At 40.2% G+C, this 25,138-nt stretch overlaps 1 pseudogene; it reads left to right on the top strand.

Annotated features, from left to right (window-relative positions):
* The first annotated feature begins 384 nt into the window (after positions 1–384).
* Positions 385–25,138, top strand: part of LOC148038270 (BTB/POZ domain-containing protein At2g04740-like) — a 58,153-nt pseudogene continuing 33,399 nt past the window's right edge.

Raw genomic sequence — 25,138 nt, forward strand, 5'->3', positions numbered from 1 at the left:
TAACCTGAGGTTAGTGAGGGAAGAGGAGGTGGAAGAGGAGGAGGAGGATGGCGGCGCGTCCGGCGGTAGGGGACTCGACGGCGGCGGCTCAGGCAACAACGGGCGTCCTCAGCAACGTGGCGCGGGCTCCGGCGACGGCGGCAGCGCCCAGGGGCTCCGGCAACGGCGGCAACGCCCACCCAGCGAGGGACGGCGACTGGCGACGGCGGCAGCGCCCACTGCTGGCAGCAACGACCTGCGCGGCGGCGTCGTGGGCGACGGGGACGGCGGCAGCGCAGGAGGCTGCATCGAGGGCGACGGGGACGGCGGCAGCGCAGGAGGCTGCGTCGAGGGCGACGGGGCGCAGACGGCGTTGGCGGGCTGATGGGGCAGGCGGGCGGAGGAATGAGGAAGGTGGGAGGAGGAAGGAGGAAGGGGAGGGGAAGGCAGGCGGGAGGAGGAATGAGGAAGGTGGAAGGAGGAAGGAGGTACGCAGGAAGAGGGAGAGGAAGGGGGGTAGGCGGTTCGGGAAGGGAGGGGTGGGGGTAGGTTGGGGGTGGGTAGGGGGGTGCCCAAGGGGAAGGTGCCCAAGGAGAAGGATAGGGAGAGGGGTGGGTAGGGGGGTGCCCAAGGGGAAGGGGCGTACCCCCTCGTCCCGCGCGCGTGCGCGGGGCGAGGGTAAAAAAATTTGCCGGGACGAGATTAAATAGACGCCCGGATACGAGGACGAGACACGCGAATGCGACCGGGGCGCGTTAAGACGCGTAAAAGTGCAAACAAGCGCGTGCGCGCGCGGGACGAGTCACACGAAAATACATAAAATTAAAGAAAAATTAATATCTCCCAATCCGGACGTCAAAATGAAAGGACGTAAAAATAAAAAGTGGGCAGGACGACAGGGGGAAAACAAGGAAAATATGTGACGGAGGTTCCGGGGGGAGAAAGGGCGGTCACGTGCAAAAAACACAAAAGAAAAACCAAAAAAGCAATTAAAAATTAATATCGAAAGATCCGTGCATCAGAACGAGGTGCAAGAAAAAGGAAAACTGTGCAAAAAGATGTGCTCCACAATCCTATCACATCAAAACAGAGTTCCGACTCAGATAAGACGCATTCACGTGGAAAAAACCCAAAAAATAGACCCAAAAATGGGATCGAAAATTCATAGCGAACGAACTGTGCGCCGGAATGACATGCAGTAAGAAGGAAAAATGTCTGTAGGAAGGAGTGGGATAGGGTTATCATGTTAAATCGCAGTTCCGGTGGAAGTAGGAAGGGTCCACATGCGAAAAACGCCAAAAATACTCCCGAAAACTGATTTAAAAATTAAGACGTAAAAATCCAGAAGGCGAAAGAGGGGGGAGGAAAAAGGACAAAGGTGGGGGAAGACACAGGGATACAGATGTCAAATCAAATGGGAATTCGGATGCAACAGGCCAGGTTCACATGGAAAAATGTCAAAAAGATGCACGAAAAAGTCTGAAAAAAACCGAAAAATGAATATTGGACAAACCGTGTATCGGAATGACACGGAGTAAAAAGGAAAAATATCATGGAAAAAGTAGTTGTCAGGGCTACGACGTTAGATCACGGTTCCGAAGCAAGCAAAGTGCGTGCACATGGAAAACCGGCTAATTTGCGCAAAATGCTTCAAAAATTAATAATTCAAAAATCGGGCACCGGAACAGGGGTAGGTAAAAAGGAAAAATAGTCAGTTCAAAGGGAGGAACAGGGCTATAAGGTTGCATTGGGACTTTGGTGAATGTAGGATGCATTCACATAGCAGGACCTTAAAATCAGGGAATGAAGGAAAACTGTAAGGGAACAGCCCCAAGGGTGGGTGGAACATAACCGGGTGGGTGGGAAGGGATCCCATTAGGGTAAAAGCAAGGCATGGCAAACATGCATGAGCAGGTTAAGGCATAGGCAGAGGGGTATACAAGGTAGACGCGCAGGGACGCGTCCCCACACTTAAGACCTTAACGGATAGGGTTAACCGAGCAACAGGGACCTAGGACCACGCCACAAACCATCCACTAACTTCCCCACACGTAAAACATGACCGTCACGAAGAAACCAAAGTGGGAGGGTTAGAAAAACTTGGCCCATTTTGTCAAGAAGCAAGGTTGAGTGTCGATGGCACTTCCTGTGTTGTTGTCGGCTTCTGGAGGTACCAAGGCATCTTCGCTGTACACGTCCATCATGGCAGGGACCACGCGGCAGCACCCAGGGAGGTAGCTGATGGAAGGAAGCGCATAAAATTTATCGATGATGAGGGATATTGCACTCAACTCACAATCACTCATAGGGAATGAAAGAACAGTCACGCGCCCCATGACTAATATCACTCGAGGAATAAGGAGTGAAACCCATGTCTCGTACCCGGTTGAGAAATCAACAGAAGAATGGTGCAGAAGGAGTATGCCAGGGTGCACAGTTGATGGTGCATTAGTGCATCCGACCCGTCTGGCATAGGTGCAAGAAGGAAGGCAAGGGAGCCTTACAGTGTAGTGTACAGAACAGGGTGATGTGTCTTGTGATGATGGTAAAGACCCATCCCGTGGGTGCACAGGGAAACTGGAACATACCTGACTCCATGTGTCGTAACGTCCCTCAATCTCACCTCTCGGTAATTGATTGAAGAAACTCAGTCACACTCATCCCACCCTCTGTCTCACTCTCGGTTGATAGATACAGGAGGGCAGCCTTTTCCTGAAACCCATTGATTTAATCCTCACAGTCACTTGTGCAAAGATTGTATGCCTTGTGCGCATTTGATAGTGCAACGGTGCATCCCGCCCTGTGCCGGCATACTGCGCGAGAAGGAAGGCCAGGGAGCCTTATGGTGCAGTGCACAGAACGAATTGTGCTTTGTGCATTGAGAGGCCCATCCCGTGCGTACAACACTTCAGTCACACTACTCACCTCTCATTTGATTTGAAGGGAAAAGACTGGTCTCTCGGCCCACCCTCTGTCTCACGCTTTGTTGATAGATACAGAAGGGCAGCCTTACTCACTTTCCCATCCGGTTAGGATGAAAGCTCACGTCACTCTATTGTTTGTCGATGAAGATCGCGTCGTCAGTTGTTGAAGAGGCGTACCCAGGGAGGTAGCCATCAAATCGAACGTTGTATTGGACATGAACATGTCGTCTGCTAGAGGACAGGTAGTCACTTTGTAGAGAGACCCAGGACAGAGCATACCAAGGGAGGCAGCTTCGGAATTGGATCCTGGGAATATCAATTAATGAATCCCTTTCTGGACTGCTGGGTGTTGCCACCTTTTCCATAGCTAGCTTCCCGCCCAAGGGTGTGTACCACCTTTTCTCAGAACGAGGCCTGTTATGACAGGGAAGTTCTTCCTTTTCTCTCATAACAGTTTTGTTTTTCTGATTTTTTTTCTTTTTCTTTTCTTTTGTTTTCCCCTATTCCCGAGGGTGTTTCCACCTTTTCTCGAAGAATAGGTCGGCATGACAGGGACCTTAGTCCTTTTCTCCCATGACCGATATGTATCTTTTTCTTTTTTTTTTCGAATTGAGCAAGGGAATGGTAGAACTACCATTTGTCAGAACCAACCTCGCCACTGATGCTGGTGGAAAATAGAGGATAAGAGATCAAGGCTGGAAGATGGAGTTGAGGGGACAAAGGGTTGCATCCAGTTCATCGAGAATGACTGAAGAACAGCTATTAGAAGTAGCATCATAAGAAGTACAGTGCCGCGCCAACGAGGGAAAGGATCAAGTGTCCGTAATTGTCAAGATCCCCAAGGAGGAAAGTACTTCTTCAGGCGATATCCATTGATCAGAAAGGGATCATCAGAGGCATCAATGGTCTGTACTTGGACAGAGCCATTAGGGTTAACGGCAAGTACCTTATAGGGGCCCATCCACCGTTGTTGAAGCTTGCCAGGAAACTTGCCAAATCGTGAATCATAGGCTAGGACCAAATCACCTTCGTTGAACTCCTTGTGCTTGATGAAGCTATCCTCGTAAGCCTTACGTCGAGCTTGCGTGGCTTCCATGCACTGTAGAGCCATCCTACGAATTTCGTCCAAACATTCCAGGTGCAGGAGACGGCGTTGCAGTGAATCATCGTTCCCCAAACGCTCTTTGATAGCCATCTCAAAGAGGGTAGTTCCAGTTCAACAGGAAAAACAGCTTCTGTACCATATACCAGCTGGAAGGGTGTCTGTCCTGTTGCTGCTTTATGGGAGGTTCTGTACGCCCAGAGGGCCTCTGTAAGTCGATCATCCCAATCACGACGATGTGCGGCAATTGTTCTTGTCAGAATCGAGCAGAGGATGCGATTGGTGACTTCGACTTGGCCGTTGGCTCTAGGGTAATAAGGAGTGGACTTGCAATGGCAGATCTTATACAACTATGTCAATTCTTCCATGACTTTATTAAGGAAATGAGTGCCTCTGTCACTTACCAGCTCTAAGAGACTGCCAAAATGGGTAATGATATTCTCGTACATGAACAGGGCCACGCTGTTACCATCGTCCCGCTTTAGGGCTTTAGCTTCACACCACTTTGCGACATAATCCGTACATGCGAGGATGTATCGGTTCTGTTTCCTTCTGGTAGGAGGATCGATCAGACCTACGAAGTCGATGCCCCACTTCTTAAATGGCTTTAAAGGAAGGATAGGTTGCAGTGGCATGGCACTTGTCTTGGTGGGTTTCCCCATTCTTTGACAAGCATCACATCTTTTACAGTAATCATAGGCATCCTTGTGGATGGTAGGCCACCAATATCCTGCTAGCAGAGCCTTCCTGGCTGTAGCTTCTCCTGCAAAGTGACCTCCACATGGCTCGTCATGGCAAGCCTTCAGAACAATCCCAATATCATCTCCTGCAACACATCTTCTGAGCACTTCATCTTTTCCTTTCTTGTACAGTGCGCCACCTAGCAGGGTGTAGGGGGCTGATTCTAGCATGAGCTTCTTCCTTTCCCGACTAGAAATACCAGGAGGATACTGTTGGGTTGCCAGCAGATTGGCAATGTCTGCATACCAGGGAGTTACAGTTTCCACCAAGAATAGGGAAGCATCAGGGAGGTCTGGATCATCCTGCTCCTCATCTGCAGTTTGTGGGATACGCGACAGATGATCAGCCAGAACATGGGAACGACCAGGATTAGTAATCGCCTCAAAGTTGAACTCCTGGAATAAAAGGAGCCATCTCATCATTCATCCTTTCACATCTGCTTTGTTCATCAAGAAGGATAGGGCCTCATGATCCACATAAAATTTAAAGTGGGTGGATAGGAGGTAGTGGCGAAACTTCTCTAGGGCAAACACCATTGCCAAGCACTCCAGCTCTGTCACTGTATAGTTCCGTTCCCTATCAGTGACTTTTCAGCTTGCGTAATAGATCGGTTGATCCAGCTTCGAGGAGCCCTTATGGCAGAGGATAGCACCTAAACCTTCAATTGATGCATCAGTGTGTACATGGAACTCTTTCGTCCAATCAGGAGGTTGCAGAATGGGTGCCTCAATCAGACACTACTTTAGAGTGTAGAAAGCTTTGTCACATTCTTACGTCCAAGTAAATTCTGCATCTTTCCTCAAAAGCTTGTGCAAGGAAGTTTCCTTTGTCGCAAAATGGGCTATAAACCTTCTGTAGTAACCCACATGGCCTAGGAACCCCCTCAACTGTTTAAGGTTGGTGGGTGCTGTCAGAGCTGCAATCTTTTCGATCTTTGCAGGGTCTGTTGATATCCCTTGTGCAGAGACAATGTGGCCCAACAGAACTCCGGAAGAGACCCCAAAGATGCATTTTTTGGGGTTGAGGGAAATCCCATACTCCCGGCATCGGTCAAAGCATTGTTCCAGGTGTTCCCAGTGTTCACGTATCAAACTATAGACACAGAAGTCATCCAAATATACCTCAATGAAGTCGTGTAGATGATTCTGAAATCAGGCATCATGACTCGTTGGAAAGTAGCAGGGCCATTGCAGAGTCCAAATGGCATCACTCGGTAAGCGTAGGTCCCCCATTCTGTGGTGAAGGTTGTTTTGGATTGGTCCTCTTCTGCGATTTGGACTTGGTTGTATCCGCTGAATCCATCCAAAAGGGAGTAAAGCTCATGTCTTGCCAATGTGTCCAACAGTTGGTCTGTGAAAGGGATAGGAAAGTGATCCTTCTTCGTTTTGGAATTAAGCTTTCGGAAATCCACACATATTTGCAATTTGCCATTCTTCTTGGGTACAACCACGATGGGTGAAACCCATTCACTATTTGCCGCTGGATAGATGAACTCAGCTTCCAGAAGCTTTAGCAGCTCCGCTTTCACCAATGTGGAATAATTCGGGTTCATTCACCTCTGTCGTTGCCGTACTGGCTTGGCATCAGGCTCCAAGTCAATATGATGCTGACATATTGTGGGATCAATCCCCTTTAGGTCTTTGTAAGACCATGCAAACACGTTTGAATTTTCTTTCAACAAGTTGTACAAAGGTTGACAACTCCTCTTCTAGGAGACTGCTACCCACCTTCAAGTGGCGTTCAGTGCCTTCTGCATCCACAAAGGTTAACTGCCTTTCACCTTCCACTTCACGGATGAAGGTCCCACGGACTGCTTCTGGGTACAGATCCGACTCCTTCAAGGGAGTGGTGTCCTCTTCTGATGTCCCACTAGAACCAACTTCTTCTTTTGGTGGAGACTTAGGTTGCTCCTTAAGATGTTGAAATGGGATTAGAACCGTTTCGAGTGTGGTTTCAAAATTAATTACCTCTTGGCTTGAAGACTCCTCTTCTGAAGATGACACATCCAGGAACGTCACATAACATGGACCCTCTGATGCCTGTTGGGTTGGTGGGACTGGTGCTTGTTGGCATGGTGCATCATCATCATCTTTTCTTGGCAAAGATAGGTTAGGATGGCATGAGCCATTGCTGAAAGACGGCTTATTCTTCTTAACCCATTTCTTATAAAGATTTTGCATACGAGAAGATCCATGTACCAGACCAAATGGTACCATTGCCATTCTGTCCCATAGCATGAGCTCTTATGCTTCTGAAGCTTCTGGAACTTCTTCTTCATATATATTCTCTTCAGGTGGGATAGATTCTTCCGTTTCACTTTCATAACCTTCTTTGTCCATATCATATCCATCCTCTTCTGTCTCTGTCTCTGCTTCTGTCTCTGTTTCTGTTTCTGCTTCTGTCTCTGTAGGCGCTTTGTAACAGAAGAACAGATTCTCTGTTTCCTCTTCTGATTTTGTCTCGACTTCTGTTATGGCCATGTAACAGGGAGAGCAATACATCCATGCTTCTATCTCACTGTCACAAGTGATTTTAGAAGTCATTCCCGGTTCAGGCAGGAAGTATTCACCCATTGATAATGGCTTTGCATCTTTTGGAAGTCGGCTTACAGTATCCACTGTTAAGGAATGTGCCACTGTTTTCTTGGGAAGGATCTGTTTGACAGCATCTTCGTTTGCTGATGTTCCATCTATAGCCTCATTAGGGGAGTCAGAAGATAATTCCAAGGAGGTGGATCCATGTCCTTTTTGAGAACCATATAGCTTCAGCACCACTTTATTGGGTCCTCTACCCAAGGTCAAGGTTCCTTTGAACCAATCTGTCCTTGCTCGGGCTTCAAAAAGCCATGGTCTGCCCAGTAACAAAGGATAGGATGTGCCATAAGAGTTTGGCTTCACCACCAAATAGGTTAGCCAATAATCCTTTCCAGCCACTGTAGTCTTCACATATGGGAGAATGCCCAAAGGCTTAATTCTACTCTGATCCGCCAGTCTGATGAGCCATTGGGTTGGTTGCATACCTTGTAGGCCTAGATCCTTCATTGTCACATCCGTCATAATGCTCACTGATGAACCACCATCAATCAGTGCATTTGCAATAAAACATCCTTCTATCCACACGCCAGTCTCTAGAGTACCCGGATCTAGGAAAGCGTTAGCCACATCCACTTCTTTGACAGGCTCTGGAGCCTTGCTGGACTTTGTTGCTGTTGAGGGAGCAATCCTTAAACCACGTCTTTTTGTCAGTATACTTTTGAACCTTTTTTGGCAACTGGGAGACAACATCAATAATTGTCGAAATGTAAGGTTTGGTTTAAAGGTATCTAGATCTCTAACCAGATCGTATTCCTTAATAGGATCCACTGGCTTCTCTAACCGGTTAGGGAATGGGGCAACACGCATTTTCATTTTTCCTCTTTCTTCCAACAGAGAAATTACAGGAACTTCTTCTGCCACTTGTGGCACGTCCTCCTCTTCTGTATCCTGGACGTCTGGTCCTGTCTCTGTAACTGTCTCTGTAACTCTCTGTGGCACTGTAGGGCTCTATACGGCACTGTTAGGCTCTGTTCTGTTTTGTTCTTCTGGTGGAAGATTGAACTTCACTGTTCTGGTAGGAGGGTTATTTTCTTTCTGGATAGGTGGTTCCTTCTGCTTTGCACGCGTGATGGCAGCAACTTCCAATTCCACTAAATTGGAGGTAGGCTCTTGGGCCTTGGCCGGACTATCAATAGCACTGTTTTTCACTGGGGCTGGGATTGGATAGTCTTTTGCAGTGTGGCCTTCTCCTTTGCATCGACTGCACAAGGGCTTGTAATCCACTGACCTTCGAGGATTTGGACAATTTGGTGAAATGTGTCCGTTTTCTCCGCATCTGTAACATTCCACTTCTGATCTCTGACCACCGCCAGACTGTTTTCCTCTGTAACTTTGAGAGGGAAATCTTCTAGGTCCGAAATTAGGACCAAACTCTCTAGGCTTGGGTCCAATATCCTGTGTTGTCATTTTGGATTCCAGCAAGTTGAATCTTGCGTCTTCTTCCTTCCTTCTCTTATCATGCATCTCCTTCAAAGAGCAAATGTCCTCTATATGGTTCTTCCGCAAACAGTAGGAACAGAAGGCCCCGGGAATAGTTGGTTTGCGTGTACATTCAGTGGCTAAATGGCTTGCTTGATGACACTTACCACACCAAGTATTTGACCGCATCACATCTCTTCCTGCTCTTGCAATGCTGGATATGCTAGCGGTATTCACTTTCAACGTCTGTAGTTATTCTGTAATCACATCCATCAACTCCTTTTTAAAGTTTGCAACTGAGTTGGATAAGTAATCCTTCAAGCTTTCTCCTCCAGAGGTACTGGCAGGAGGGTTTTGAGGAGTTTCTGTAATCACTGCATAAACGGGTTGGGCTGGTACAGAGGGGTCTCTGTTCTGGTTCTGATTCAGAGCTCCTGTTTGAACTGTTGGTTGTTGGCTCCAATTTGGTAGGATTCCACTGTTGCTGCTGATTTGGCATTGAGGAAATTGGTTGGGACCATGGTTGTTGTGGTTGAACCACCATTTGAGGCATGGATTGTGGCCACTGTGGATTTGGTGCAATGTACTGTGATACTGGGGGCATCTGCTGGTAGGGATAGGGAGCAGTCCCTGGAACTGCATTTGGTGGATACATCATTCCTGGCATCAGAGGAGGTAGGACTCCTCTTCCTGTATTCATCGCTAATCTAGCTTCCACTTCATCGTACAGTCTTGCACCTTCTGTTGCAGCTTGCAGTGTGGCTGGTCTTTGCAGCTCCACAAACTTACGGACTTCTGGTTGTAATCCTCTGAGAAACACCCCCTTCTGAATACCATCATCTAAATTATGGTTAGTCCATCTCTTCAGGATGGATTCCATTCGTGAGACATAAGCTTCCACTCTTTCTCCAGAAGACTGACTTAGGTTCATAAATTCCTCTCGCATCCGTTCTTCAAAACCTTCACGCCTGAATTTAGTGAGGAAGGCCAACTTCAGGTCGTCCCATGTGCCAAAAGTTCCTGTTGCTTGTCTCTCATACCACTGAAACACCGCGCCCTTGAAAGTGGCGGGAAATATTGCCAACCAATGCTCAGGGGTTCTGGCATTGTTAGCCACATATGCTACCATAAATTCTGCTACATGAAGATCGGGGTCTTCATTGTACTCTCCCTTAAAAACTGGCAATGGGACTACATTCGCTGGCCTGTCATCATCAATATTTCCAGGACGGATCTGGCTTGGAAGTGGACCTCCAGCAGGAGGAAGGGCTTGATGTGCCATTGGGACTTCTGTAAAGAGTTTCGCAAGGGCGTCAAAGGCGGCTTCTGCTGCGAGCTCGCTCTCGGTTCTGATTTTTGCTTTCTCTCTTCTCACGTACCTCTGGACTTGTTCTAATGCTTGCCTCTTTATTGCGTCATTCATCAGGGGGTTGGTTCCACTATGTTGTTAGTGCTCCACAGAGGGTTAACAGAAGGCTTCAGTCTCTGGAGGACTCTCTTGCCAACATTTCTTCTACTTCTTTCTTTTCAATGTCCCTGAATTCTACTTTCATTCCACTGCACAGAGGAAGGTATTCGGTTCTGAAGGTGTCAAAATGCATACGTCTGAGCATTGTGGTGGTGCCATCATCATAGTAATGCCAGCTTCTGATAGTTTCAACAGTGTATGTTGTGAAAAACACTCTGTCTACCAACTTCCAGTGGGTTGCTAATTGAACAAATAGAAGATTATCAGTACACCAAGCATCCCATGTATCTTACTGTTGAGCATCCACGAACAAATTCCAACTCTTTTCCTTCTCGTCTTTGTGAACCTCTACAGACCAAGACTCCTGAAGCTTCTTCACAATCTCCCACTTGATGTTATCTGGAAACTTCTCAATGAATGCCAAATCTTCCATGGATGGTCATTCTCTCTGTTTTTGCTCTTCAGTTTGTTCCCAAACAGTTTGCCACCAAGATGCAAGTTTCTGCTGCTTCAATAGGAAGAGGAAACTGTCCACTACAAAGAGCATGCATCATGATGGTAATGTGTTTCCGCCATTGTGGGATGAACTTCTTGTGGAAAGTGGCTTTGATTATGAGAAATTCCAACTCTTCAGTAAAAGAAGGAACTTTACAAACATCCATTGAATTCTTCTCTTCTTGGCAATGCCATTTCCTTCATTTTCAGCCTCTTCTGGTGCTTCTTGATGGCAAGTTTCCCCGGCTGCGCACCAAAAACATGGTACCTCAAGAGGAACACCAAGGAAAAGGGAATTCTCTTGCAAGAAAATCTATCTTATAACATCAACAAGCTTGTTTATCATGTTTCATATGATTACAATGAAGAAAAGAACACCAGGCACAACAAATCTTCATACAGCATCATGTAGATCTCCCACGGTTTTAATAAAATCAACCATATTCTTCAACATCTTCACAAAATCCATCAATAGAACAAAGAAAGCAAAAGAATACACCATTTTTGAATGGAAATACATTACATAGTATTCATCTTCAATATCTTCATAGTCTTCTCTCTCAATCTCTCATATACAATCACTCTGTTTTTGTAGAATTGGCTATCTCTGACTCTCTCTCTCTCTCTCCATCAATAATACATCATATCCTCACTAAAATCTCTCAAAAATCACTCTCAATAATCCTTCTTAGGTCGTGGATACACCTCCCAAGAGGTATGTCTGATATGAAAAGTCACCAGAGCCACTACAGTGTCTTTTCATAGCTCACTACTGTCACTTCACTCTAGTCTTCACTTGAGTCTTCAGCAGCTACTTCTTTCACTTCTTTCAACTCTTTTGCACTTATATTCACCTCTTTCCAAGGCTAGAAAACTTTCCCAAGCTACACTCTCATCCATCAGAACACATACAGAAGCATACAGAACAGTCACAGAACAGTACCAGAATAGCTACAGTACAGAACAGAACAGAAACATAAGCTCTACAGAAGACCTACAGAAGGTTACAGAAGATCATCAAAACCTCATAACTCATTCTCAAACCATGCCAAACTCTCACAAACCATTCAATAAGCTTTCTCAAGATCTCAATCTTCATCAATCAATACTCCATCCCTCCTTACAGAAAACAATCAGAACAAAACATACCAAAATAGAGCAAAACAGAAGGTATACAGAACCAATCAGAACCTATCAGAACATCACAGAACCACCAATAATCATCATGAACTTCCAAAACACAATCATTATCATCCAAAACACTCTCAAACCACTTCTAAACCAATCAATCATTTCATAAAATCAACCATTCAGCTCTCAAAAACAACAAAAATCAGCCAAAAAACAAGTCATTTCAACACTCAACAGAAACCTATCAGAAGCACTACTTTTATCCATGTTTGGAGCCCATATGATGATGTCATTGTTGCCCATATACAATTTTATTGATGATAGGATGTTATGGGAACGTTGTGCCCTGTTTTTGGGACTGATCTAAGCCCACATTTGGCTTAGTCTTACACTGATATCATTGTTGAAAGCAAGGAAATATGATGGTTACTCATAGGGACAACCAATAATTCATGTCACATGCTTTATTGATGCTTATTGTGGAAATGGCTATGATGTTGGATGCTATGACAAGGCTTGGATATGCTTTGATCTTCATGTTGGGATGGCATATGTCAATTTGTGCAAAGATTTCTACTATTGGTTGTTGCTTGGATATGCTTTGAGCCTCATGCTTTGAGCTAACATATGTCAATTTGTGCAGAGATTTCTACTATTGGTCATTGCTTCTAGCTTGTCACTTACTTGGGTAGCTCTATGTATTGAAGCACTTATGCCATTTGGGGATTACTTTCATTCGATGCCATTGCTCCCACATGTTGACTTATGGTAGAAATTTGAACTTCATATTTGGGCTACATTTGCACTTTTGAAGCTGGAATACATTGCCTTGGATGTCAGGGGGGCTGTCACTTCCTGCATGGGTTATGCTTTAATGCAACATTGGTTTACACCTACGAGCTTGAGATTACCTTGAGGTCTATGCTCCTATCACATGCTACATGATCTTGGATGTATGGATACCTTCCCCTTGATTTTTTGAGCTTTGTTTGCTCGTCTGGCACTTAACTTTTTTTCGAGTGGGAGATGCTACTTGACACGTTGTTAAGCGTTTTTCTGAAAATGTAAAACCCTTAGATAAAATGTAGTTAGGTTTGATTTATGCTAGGTTAGTTGCTTGCATGACTGATTGCTTTGATGTTTTGTAATTAGATTTCTTATGTTTCTACTAGCTTAGTTGTTTGCGTGACTCATTGCTTTGATGTTTTGTAATTGTATTTCTTGTGTTTGTTTAGGTTAGGATTTTTTTCTATCATTTGGTTTGATTTGTTGAATGTGAAACTTGATAGCTTTGGTGGAGCTTGGTATTTTTTTGGATAGGTTGAAGCTAGAGTTTTCTATTAGCTACCAAACATTGTGGAACAAGGTTTGTTTTACTCTTGCACATCATGGGGATTATGGGTTCACAAGCACTTCACATTGCACTTGTTGATGCACTGCACTCGGGGATCGTCTCCTGTTCTTATAAAATACTTCCATGCCAAGGGTTCAGTTTATGCACATTTTGCAACCTCTTTGAGCAGTAGCACGGCATAAGGTTCGCTGCAACTATATGCAATAAATCTTAGATGCACGTGCACTTGAGAGAGCACCTACCTTTGAGCACACACTGTTTTCTTGCATGCATAATATTTATGATGTTCATCACCAAATTAGGAACGTGTGGTTAAGTGTGTAAGGTGGTTGGGTGAGATAGATGGTCGTGAAGGATGCTGCCATTTGTGAGATCGGTTGTTCTTATTTGGTCAACATCTTGAGGACCATCATTTCTAGAGAGATTGTGATGTTTTGGATGGCTGGAGTAGAGATTGACATTTCTTTTGTTACACATATGTTGTCTTGCTTTTTTTCTACTCCATAATTAAAGTTTTATCTCGTTTGGACAAAATGTATGCAACCTATATGCATACTGAGTTTTCCTTTGTTTTTTTTACTCCAAGAGTCTTCTTCTTCAACTTCTTTGGGATTCTTTGCAAAGAGAGCCATAGGTATATGCCACTTTTTTCTATTGCTCCATGGTTAAATTTCAACTCATTTGGACAAAGCCTATGTAAGTTATATGTATGCTTTGACTCCATATTTCTTTTGTTTTTGTACTCTAGGAATTTGTCACTAAAGGAACAATGGTCTTGTTATAAGTCAACTTCTTATTCAACATCTCTGGGCTTCTCTGTGACAATAAGTGCAAGTACAATGTTTTCTTTTTAAATTGCTCCATTTATATTTCATTTCATTTGGAGGGAATATTTGCAAATTATACACATGCTAATAGGTAAGTTTTCTATTTGGTTATCATAGATGTCTTCATGGAGGAAAAACATCAGTAACATACTTGCAGTGGAGGTCTTCAATAGGAAAGGTAGTGGCGGTAATTGGATTTGTGATAAGTATTATAAGTTGGATTGGATTTTGATGCACCGAAGTACTCGATGGAGTTTCAAGGTCAGGTGTAAGGATGTTGCAAACCCTAGAAAACATTGGAATGTAGAATTTTAGAGTTTAGAAAAGTGTTTAATGGAACAAGTACATTAATAGAAGTGTTGATCCAACATGTTTATATGCACAAACAAATCTCTCTACACGAGAAGAACTACATTGCAAATTATAAACAAAATAGTAAGTTTTTAAATTTTATCATTGTTTATTCTTTTGCATCAGATTTGTTTTTAAAAATCTTTGCAGTGTTCTAATTCAATCTTGTTTTACTAACAACTCTATATCCATAAACTTTGCATGAATGGCTAAATGTGGAATGTTTGAGCGGAAAGCTACATGTTTAGCATGAAGACGTAGGTTCTTTGATCTATGATGAAACCTCTACAAGTCAACTTGCAACTCAAAATATTTTTTTAAATAATTCTTTGTATGTAGTAGAAAGCCAAAGATTGCAACATGTCCCATTGCTGCCACTGTCGACTAGTGAATGGTTGATTTATAGCTTGGAGTTGTCAGGAGCATGTAAGTCCAAGATAAAATCTGACATCAATAGTGCTATGAAACCGAGCACAAGCTCCAAAGATGTGCATCTTAGTTGGTTTATTCCATTCTCATTGTCTGCACATTTGTTTGGTTCATGTGATGTTCTAAAGAAAACAAATACTACTTATCAATGCAAGTGTCCATCCGAGGAATGGATGAGTCAACTATTGAGTGAGTCATGCAAGTCAAAAGAACACATTTTGATGAGACGATTGAGTGCGCGGTCAACCAATCTAATCTCACATTGAGGTAAATCTTTTTTTACTACTTTGAATGCCTTGATTTAATTGACATAGATCTTGCTTAGATGAATTGTTGTGTTATTCACATTTACTTACCATTAAATTCATTTTTGTTACACGTATTTCATTACTAGACTTGGATTGCTAGTACTTTTTTGGATCTATTTAGACTCATCTATTAAAAATTATATAGCCAAAAAATTGTGATGATGTTTTGGCCTACTCACATTTTTTGAATTGGATTGACAGATTGTTTTCTTAAAGATGATGGAGAACTCCCCAAAGCACATAAGGATGCTCACTATAAGTCTTGGTGTGAATCCGTAAAGGTAAATACTTAAGACTTTCTTTTTTATTAAGTCATGGAAAATTGTGTTGTCTATGCATTGGAAAGTGCTCAAAGTTAATCCAATATGGCATCAGCTAATCCAAAGGGCTTTAAAGGTATCTACCAATAGGTGGAAGCCATGCCAATGAATGTAATATATGTTGGCTACCCAAGTTGATCAAAGAGATCATCTATCATAGATAGAGGATGCACATCCTTGATTGTCACTTTATTTTCAAAAGGGGCTTAGCTACCCACAAGCTTTTGGACGGATGGATGAAAACTTTTCTTAAGGTGCCCTCTATTGCTTGGTTCATGTAGTTTTTTCCTTTGGGGATCTATAGTGAATAGTGATCTTGATTGGGTCTACTAGTTGTTTTGATCTCATGAAATATTGGAGTGTTGATCCATGTTTTGTGCGTGGATTTAGTAATAGGTTTTGATGTTGTGAGAACTTGATGGATCTCATATTGCTGTATTCTTGGAGCCACTATTTAGGACTTCATATTTATGCTATTTAGTTGTCTTGAGAATACAAATATAGTTTTATAAATTAATCTTTATTTGGTAACATATAGTAAAATATTAAATAAATTTTATCATATAATATATAAAAATATTTTACCATATTGGTAATTCTAACTAGTTTTCTTATATAGCAAAATTTTACTATATTATTGGTTCTAACTAGTTTTCTTATATAGCAAAATTTTACTATATTATTGGCTCTAACTAGTTTTCTTATATAGGAAAATTTTATTATATAGAAACTTTTGGAATTTCTATATATTAATATTTTACCATATTACTAACTTGTAAAGTGTTCCACTTTTACTAGTTGAGACTTTTTCTAGATAATTTGATAAGTATCTAGAAAAATTCTCCTTTTTTACCATATGGGAAAGTGTCCAAAGTTCCTTGTGGATAACAAACCTGGATTAGTCCTCCCTCGTGGCTATCATCACACAAAGTCCCATCGACTAGCTGGTAGTCTCAAATATTTGTCTCCACTCTCCCTCCTCACACACACAAGCCATGCATCCATAGCCTTCAGTTGGCCAGCATTTCAATTGTTTCCTTAGCTTTTTAAAAGCTAAGATGTTTTTAACTTTCCCCTCATGCTTTTAAGTGTGTTAAGTGTTCCCCATAATATCCAAATCACTTCCTCTTCTTCTACAATACATTGAATTTTTTCACAATCCTTGTGTACATTCTCATGCTCATTATTCTTTAGAATATCCAACTATGTCCTTGTTGAGTTGAAATAAAGTCCACCATAATAAAAAATCCATCTCATAACTACAAATCTCTTGGCCATACCAATGCAATTCTCATACCATTCATCAGCTGCTATGCTAGACAACATATAATAATGGATTCCTTATGTCTAACTTGCATGTCATGCTATTCAAACCTCACTTCACTTGGATTATATTTTTACCTCATTTAGAATAAACTAAGCTTTTGTGAAAACGTGTGACAGCACTAGCAACTCTAGTTCAGAGAAAAATTAAAGAATATATAAATATGTGTACAACACTACTTGGAGTAGATCCTTTGTAGATAGGGTGGCCAAGAAGTTGGTATACATGTGTTACAACAAGAGGATTTTATGGATTCTTGAAATCAATGACTCTTAGGAGTCTGTGCCCCTATGGATGTACAATTGTGATGGTGCTGAGACTAACGCATCAATCTTTGACGGGATCAAGCAATATGAGGGTAGGATTCAAATCATTGCAATGGACATTGAGATTCAAATAAACCCAGAAGAGAATGGACACAAACATTGAGTGTCTTGCTCTTTTGATGACTCAAATCCAAGTAGCATTTGTGGAGTTGGAAAAACCTGATGTAGCAATGGATTAGCTTGGAAACATTTCTTTCGTTTGACCTTGATATAAAAGGCTCTAAATGTTGTAAATGATTGATTCATGGATATTTATAGCTTTTTTATAGTAGTAAGTTTGTCATATCATACTTATACAATGAAAGAAGTATTTATATTTTCCACAATTTACACATTTTGAAAGTTAGCCATTTACAAAGAATCAAAAAGTTGTACTCCTTGTTATTCAATGCAATGCTTGACATTCAATTTTTATAAAAATAAGATTACATGACGATTTTGATCAAATTGGTTGTAGATAGCACTAAGAGTACTCTCTTGATCTACTTTTTGAGGTTGTTATAAAACATTTTTAATATCTCAGATAAAACTTCCAAAAATGGGAGTTGTAATTAAGAAACTTATTGTTACAAATCATTTGCCGACGAGGCATACAAGGTGCATGTAATGCCTACACAATAAAAAGTATGGGCCCATTTCCTTGTCAAATTGCTTAAATTAACCCATAAAAATATTGCTTGAATTCATGGGGGCATCTACATTTTTTATGATGGCATGGAGATGGAGTATGTTGCTCATGAGGTTATCTCATAGAGTAATGCCCCCTAAGAAGCACCCTCCATGACATGGTCATGAGTATGTCAATTCACTCATCAGTGTGGGTATACACTTGTGGTGGTGTTTGGGATTGTAAAACCTACTTAAACTCTAGTTTTCTTTGGGCTAGCATATTCTTCAAGGCCTCTTCTCTTGTCTGTAAATTCAATATTACACCTTGCAGTGCCAGTTGCAAATCATCTCTTGTGATTATCACACTATATGTCAATATGTGCTTGATAGAATGGTGGATCTCTTTGATGAGTAGTCCACCAAGTGCTCCATCACAAAGTGATATATAAGATATTTTTCGGGAAAATGAAAGAGTCAAAATTGGGATGAAGAGATTGACCAAAAACCTCAAGAGCTATATGCTTGATGTTCTCCCTAATATCATCATGAAGGCAGCCTTGATAGGGATCCGTACGCAGTGCTCTTGGCCCCGGACGATAAATAGATTATTCCCTAGCTAACTAAGGAAAGTTCATAATATGGTTGTACAAGCCAATCATAATGCCAAACCCTTTTAGGCTACTCTTGAATACATGATTATGTAACCATGAATCTTTTTGCAAGTAGAATCCTAACTCTTTTATGAATGTTTTCTAGCTCGTACTTTATCTTTTCAACAATCTTTATGTTGTCTCATCACATTGTATCCTCCTATATGAGACATCCTCCTACATATCTAAGAAATAAAATATACATTATTAGTTATACATTTTTGTTTCGAACTAGTGCCAATAATAGAACATGAATTTGATTGCTATGCTAAATTTGTTTCCCAAGGGATTAATTTTAGAGTTGCTCTACCTCCTTCTCTTTAAGTATTGTGGTTGAATGATTGAATGACTTATGAAACTATTTCATGTTCTATTTGGGGAAGGGATCACAATAACATGATTACATTTTTATGATCTCATAATAATATGTCTTGAACTACTATGAAATGTTATGTTAGTTTTGCTAAAAATAAAATTAATCATGTGAATTCGGCTATGTCAGTCATTCCACCATTTGTGTATGTTGATGGGCCCTTCGAGCTTCTTGTTGAGCCCAGTTGACCGCCTAGCAAGAGGTTAATAGAACTTGGCAAATTTTCTAACCTTAGAAAAACCACTAAATAAAGAGGACCCTCGATGCATTTCTCACTTTTCTAGGTTCGAAGTGAGCCTCTTGGGTAATGCGTTCTTCAGGCTAGGTAAGGAACTCTCTTACAAGACAAAATTGTGAGACTATCTTGTGCATTGAGTGGATGGTGTTGCCAGAAATTGAGCATGGAATCCATGATATTTATTAAGAGATGTAAAAATTAATTAGCATGTTATTCCAAGAAGTTGGGATACTCCATCCAATGCTTTCCATAACTTTCTGTTTGGAATTCGTATCTTCTATTGAGCTTTTCTATTGCTTCTATAAGGCTTTGTATATGTTTTGCTTGATGAGTTTCTACAATGGGGATATCTTTCCACTTTGAAAAGAGGAAAATAAAATATACTATTAGCTATTTCAAGTGAAGATACTAGCAATTGAAGATTTAAGTTCAAGGCTTAGAGTGAAGTGATAGCAGTTTGATGTGAAGTGTCCTCTAGTGGCTCTGATAACTTTTTGAATTAACCATACCTCTTGGAGGGTGCCTCCATGACCAAATAAGGATTAGAAAATATTATTCTTTTGTATTCCATTGTATAGTTGAAGGAGAGTGTGTGAGAGATATTGAGAGCCAAGTTTTGACACAAAAAATCAAATATAAGAGATATTGTGAGACTATAATAAGAGAAGGATATGAATTCTTTGTGAAAGTTATAATATGAATACAATGTGATTGATTCCATTTATAAAGTAGTGAATATGAGTTTTTATTCTTTGTGGTTTGTTGGTAAGAAGAATGTGATGTGTCTCATTAAGTTTGCTACCGTGATGGTAAATACAACTTGTGATGTTACATGAACATCTTTTTCCTAGTGTTTGTTTTCCTTGTATGGTTTCATAAAATACAAAAAACATTCTTATTATTGAGACAACATAGATTTTTTTTCACTTCTTTCCTTGTGTTCTTGATGTTCTTTGGAGAGCTCTAATCTTTTTCCTCATTGCATTATGGATGTAGTTGCTCATAATCAACAAACATCTTACTCTGAACTTATAAAGTGTGACACAATATTCCTATCTCTATTAAGGAGACAATATGCCTAAGGGAGAAAACTAGTAATGGCTAAGAAAAAATGATAATTCAAACAAATAGAGAATATACAATGAGTGCACTTGAAAGTCTTATGAGTTCTTTAAGAGTTTGGCAATCACATTGAATGAAAGGAAGGCCCAACACATAGCCCACCAACTCTCACAATGGGCTAACCTAGCTCACATGTAGTGGAAGGAGGTTAACAAGACAATGAAAGTTGAAATGGTGAAGATAATGTGGCTAGTATGCTCAAATGCTAAGATAGAGAAAGGGTGATGGAAAGTGAGAAAATTCCTTCATGATGGTATAAGGGAGAACATCAAGCATATAACTCTTAAGGTTCTTTGTCAATCTCTTCATAATGTTGACTCTTTCATTTTCCTAGAAATGATGCTATATATGCACTTTGTGATGGATCACTTGGTGGACTACTCATCAAAGGATACCCACCATTCTACTAACGACATATCGACACATAGTGTGATAACCACAAGAGATGATTTGCAGTTGGCATTGCAAGGTGTAATATTGAATTTACATTCAAGAGAAGATGCCTTGAAGAATAAACTAGCCCAACAAAAAACATAGTTTAAGTAGGCTTTAAAATCCCAAACACCACCACAAGTACATACCCACACTAATAAGCGAATTAAAATACTGATCACCATGTCATGGAGTGCGCTTCTTATAGGGGGCCTTTCTCTACAAGATAACCTTATGAGAAACATACTCCATCTCCATGCCATCATAAAAAATATAGATGCCCCCATTAGCACAAGCAATATTTGTATGAGTTAATTCAAGAAATTTGATAAGGAAATGGGCTCATACTTTTTATTGTGTCTTACAACAACCTGAAGAGGTAGATCAATTAGAGAGTACTCTTAGTGCTACCTACAACCAATTTGATCGAAATCTACATGTAATCTTGTTTGTATAAACATTGAATATCAAGCATTGCATTGAATAACAATGTGTAACACTATATTAGGGAATTTGGGAAATTCCATGCACTTTGGGAACCCCCAATACCTTTATTATTTGACCACATGGTCAAATCTTGTTCTCTTACTTAAAGGTGGAGTCTACCCTATATGCTACATAAGCTACCTTCCCAAATCCCACTTTCAAATATGGATCAAGATTTAGCCATATGGTCAAATATTTAGCACTTATTTGAAATTGGGACTTGGCGAATTCCCAAATTCTCTAATATGGTGTTGAGTACTACTTTTTGATTCTCTATAAATGGGTGGCTTTCAAAATGTGTAAATCACAGAAAACATAAATACTTATTTTATTGTATAAGTATGATACTTGGATATCCTAAAGAATATTGGGCATGAGAATGTACTCAAGGATCGTGAAATTTTTCGAAGTATTTTAGAAGAAAAAAATATGATTTGAATATTATGGGAAAATTTTAACACACTTAAAAGCATGAGGCGAAAGAAAAAAACATCTTAGCTTTAGAAAAGCTAAAGAAGGGATTGAAGCATTGTCCAGTTGAAGGCTATGTATGCATGGGTTGTGTGTTTGAGGAGGGAGGGTGGACATAGATAATTGAGATGGTCAGGTCTTCAAGAAGTCTCTTCCATCTTGTGGTGATATAGGAGGCCTTTGGTGTGATGATGGGATATTTTGATTTGGATTCCAAGTTTTGTGAGGAGGATCTTGATTTTTCTTTTGGATTTGGTGATGTGTTGAGTGGAGTTGTTAGTCATCATGATGAATATATGCATGATTGTGGTAATGTTTCTAATGTTGATGATGATGAGTTGGTTGCGAAGATGGTTGATGAAGATTGTGTGTTTGTTGGAAGTAGATTTGAGTAGCTATCCATAATGCTAGAGCATGTGTTGGGATTTTTTAGGAGCACTCTTTGGACATGGATGATACTTCTTATGTTGAAAGGATGTTCATGGATGAGCACGAAAGCATGGATATTGATGTTGGGCATGTTATGTGTCAAAAGTAGATGCTAAGTGGTGTGAATGGGGAAGAATTTCCACTTGTTGTCTTTTCCTCTACTTTCGATAAAGATATTTTTTATGACTTGTACTTGCAAGGTTTGCTTTTAGATGACTATATAGATGGTAGTAAACTTAATCACACAAATGAACCTTGTTGAGAAATCAGAATACCACATGAAGGAGCCTTTGCATAAATATTACAACTTGATGCAAAGATCGTGATGCAAGACTTACAAGTCCTTAAATACAAATACATTCATACAAGCTTGTACAAATACCTTGACATAGTTGTATAAATATTACAACTTGATGCAAAGGTTATGATGCAAGACTCACAAGTCCTTAAATGCAAATACATTCATACAATATTTTTGAGGAATCAATACAAAGTGCATTAGAATATGTGGTATTCTAATAATCAAAATATAGATCATTGTAGCACAATACTAGGAAAACATAACATATAAATTAATATGCGAAGTAGATTCTTTAAAGAGGAGAATACAAATTTCCTGCTTAAAGCTCATGCTTAGAGAAGCATTAGAAAAACTACCAGTAGTAACTATAGAGTATAGAGTCAATCCATAGAGAGGGCAATCTCAAGTGAAGCATGCATGAAACAAGAATCTAAGTCTAGGTTACCCATCTCATACAAAGCTCAAGTGAGTGGAAAATGGAATCTTTGGTGAAAGAGTGTGGCAACTTACTCACTCTAATACAATAATACTTTCTTCAATTTGTAACTAGATGAGCTAGAGCATGTGCATATATATATATATATATATAGAGAGAGAATCTCTCTCTCTTTCCATCTCTCTATGTATATAAATACATGCATAGAGCTTAATGTCTACCCAAAAAAAAAGGCCATTCCTAAATAATGAGTCATGATACTTTTCCTTACTAGTCTATCAAGACTCATTACTAGGAATGGGTTTGAAGAGAAAGATTATGCTTCTTGTAGAAAAGAAATGTTAACCCCTCTTTCCTTTTGATACTAATCTCACATTTCCTTTAAAGAAAAAATTTCCTAATAACTTACACATCTTTGTTGGCCTTTCTTCATATATTTAAATATAAATAATGCCACAAATTGGTCTTTATCAATAAGATAGTGCTACCTCCAAAATTCAAAGCATCAATTTTTATCTCATTAGAATGCATGTTAACTTGTTCCATGTAAGAATCTAGAAATGATAAATCCAAAGGCTCAAATTTTGCAAAAGCAATATGAGTTAGAGGATAGATATTTGCTTCTTACCAATCATATATGATCAAGAGAGCTTGAAGGGAGCATCAAGGCTCTCTCACATCATATATCTTCTTCTTATCAATCATATATGAGTGAGAGAGCTTGAAGCCTGTATCAATAGTATTAATAGTGATATTTATAGTTAATTATCTACATCACTAAAATAAATGAAGGAAACACCAATGATATCTAAGATAAGAAATAAATGTGATTTTTTTTGAAATGTCAGGCGCCACCATCAAAATGAGCATTCGTAAAAGCTTGAATTTCTATGCATTAAACATGTGTTTAAAAATAGGTTTGGCAAGTCAAATAGCTATTTTGATACACATGGAAAAAACTCGATGTTAGCTAAATATTTTGATGTTGTCATGTGGCTTTGAAGGTATAAATTAGAATACCAATATGACTAGATTCAATTGATCAGATAGGAGATACTTAATGAGGCCCAATATACATGTAAGTGGGAAGAGGAGAGAGATTAGTAGTGGAGTCACTAGGTTCCATCCGATAGGGTTTGTCAATGGATTTGGCCAATTTTCTCCCTTTTCCACTCTTGTCTTTGGCTAAGAAAATCTCAATACAAAGTACACATTTGTAAAAATAATCTAGATCATGACCCAATAGGTCTTCTATAGCTAAGGCTTTATAGATTTTCCTATTCAAGCCTTGTGCATACAAAGAATACAACATTTTTCCATTGGGTTGGGCATGTTGGGACATTCATTATTTCAAGACTTTAAATTGAGTTGTATAGCTTTGGACTATGACAATATCTTGTTTTAGCCCACATAGTAATTCTAGTGCAAGATTAGATGCAATAGTCTTTTCTAAAGCATGAGTCCATCATGACTAAGGTACTATAGACTATTGAGAACCATGTTAAATTGTTTGATGGTTGAAATGTTTCCAATTACATAAAGGTATATACAAAAAGCTCAAATTCTTTGGTATCCTTGCTCAAAGGATAAGTTTGTATTTATGCGACTTGGAGTCTGTGAGGGATTGCATGGTACAAATTTAAGAAAGCTCTGAAGGAAGAGGAATTCATAGAATATCCATGCTTGGTTACTTGCAGAACATTCATGGAGTGGGTTTTGAAACACAATAAATATATAGAGCTTTTGCACAAGTTTGAGTGTAGGTATGAGTAGTTGGATAATAGAGAGTAGCAAGCTTTCGAATCTAAAAATATATAATTATTTTTCCAATCAACCAATCTTTCATCAGAATTGAGCCTTGAAGAGATCCTAGAAAATGAAAGTACTAAATTGGGATTAAAAGTTGAATGGTAGGATATTAAAGATATTATCCTTCTATGCTTGCCAAGAGGTAGAGAAGAAGAGCTAGGATGCATAATGCGCCTAGGCTTTAGCCGCAAGTGAGGAGATTTCTAGGAGCTTGTATGTTTTATCTTATCTGGTTTTAGAAGTGAGGAGATTTCTAGGAGCCTATATGTTTTATCTTATCTAGATACCTCATTTTCACATATTATAGATGCTCCTATCAGTTATGAAGAAAATAGTAAAAATTCCAATGGAATGGGATATACATGAAGGCTATGAGAAAATTGAAGAAACTATTGAGGACTAGACCTACTATGCAAGTGAAAGAACCATTATCATGCATATATAAGCCCTATAGGCATTAGGTGGGCTACTGTTGGTGGAAAGGATTATGATGAGAGAAATAACTATGCAATCTGATTTGGGACAAATGTATTGAGTTAGAGACAAAGAAATATCCACAAATTAAGAGAGATTTGTGGGGAGTGGTTACAAATCTTAAATGCCTCAAGGAGGATTTTTTTGGAGCACTAGAGAATGTGGAGATAGACTATTTCCCTCTTCTTGGGATGATTGTAAGTTGTTCTACTCCTA

This window comes from Lygodium microphyllum, chromosome 3 (assembly GCF_053477565.2).
Source record: "Lygodium microphyllum isolate KBCC chromosome 3, Lygodium_microphyllum_v1.1.10, whole genome shotgun sequence".
In the NCBI taxonomy this organism is placed as follows: Eukaryota; Viridiplantae; Streptophyta; class Polypodiopsida; order Schizaeales; family Lygodiaceae; genus Lygodium; species Lygodium microphyllum.